This window comes from Teleopsis dalmanni, chromosome 1, assembly GCF_002237135.1.
Source record: "Teleopsis dalmanni isolate 2A chromosome 1, ASM223713v2, whole genome shotgun sequence".
NCBI classification, from domain to species: Eukaryota; Metazoa; Arthropoda; class Insecta; order Diptera; family Diopsidae; genus Teleopsis; species Teleopsis dalmanni.
The window spans coordinates 207932729-207934040 of NC_051846.1; positions in this window are offsets into that span (position 1 = coordinate 207932729).

The window sequence follows — 1312 nt, forward strand, 5'->3', positions numbered from 1 at the left end:
GGCATTAATATATATCTTTTGATTTTAATTATAATTATTCGCTTAATTTTTTTATAATTTTTTGTTTTTTTTTCTTCTTTTTTTGCGGCGATCTTTAAATTTATAGTCTCACTTCGTTGACTTAAGACCAAGTCAACGTAGAACGTCTCTAAACGTTTTAATTGCTTAGATTTTGGTTGTTTATAGAGAATAATTAATGCTTGCTCTGTTCACACTGTATTAACGGCGTTCAAGACGAAGACTTATTAAGTGAAAGGAAGGCGTAGAACACAAAATATAAATAAAATATTTTTAAAATAAACATGAGTTTTTTGTTAAATTCGAAAGTAATTAAAAAGAAAAGTTATGTTCTTAGATAATAAATAGCAATTAATTTTTAATTAATTTTTCACTTTTTAGAAACAAATTCTATATGCAGTTTAGTGTGGATGTGATAAAGAATTTTTAACTAGACTTTTCTTCGACGTCTAGCGCTTTATACATTTAAGTTAAATAAACACAAAAGAGTTAATTTCGATTTGTCAAAGATTTGAAATACTAAATTCCTATAAGGGATTGAGAGACTCAAGTACAAATGGCAATTCATGCCAACATTACAAAACAATAAAAAAATAATTGACAAACCTAAAGCCTATAGAATGTGGACTTGAAAGCTAAAATGAAATCTTAGACAATTATATGATCTAACTATACAACTTTGAGCTTCTGTGGATTCGAAAGCTCAAATGAAGTCCCAGAAATTCAGATCAGTAGGATATATATATAATAAAAGACAACAAACACCCTAATCAGTGACACGTAAATTGTGCTACGAAAATACATATATCAGTAACTTGAGAACTGATTTCAGATGACTTGATGTTTAATAGTTTCAATACATCATAATAAATAGATGCGAGAGTTAATAATACTTGTAAGAAAGATCAATACTGTAGTTGAGCTGTAGCAGAATTAAAGAAGTAAATTATAGCCATAGGTAGTAAAAGGTAATACTTTCTTCAAATACACTTATGAGATGTATTCTTCTTTGATGAGCCACTCACCGGAATAATTGTATTTCCATTTGGAGTTATAAGTTCCGTTATAAGATTAGACAATAATAAAATGAACTACATATTTCAAAAAATTTTTCTGATACCATAGCCTATAACTTTTAGTACCGTTTATTTAATTAAGTCGGACATGTCTCCCACTGCTCTAATGTGCTATTGTGATAAGGTCACATAAGTAATTCTTATAAAATAATGCTATTGAGTATTGTCTTTTTAAGTTATCGCGAAAAAGCTTAGTTAAGTCTATATTTACTATTTTC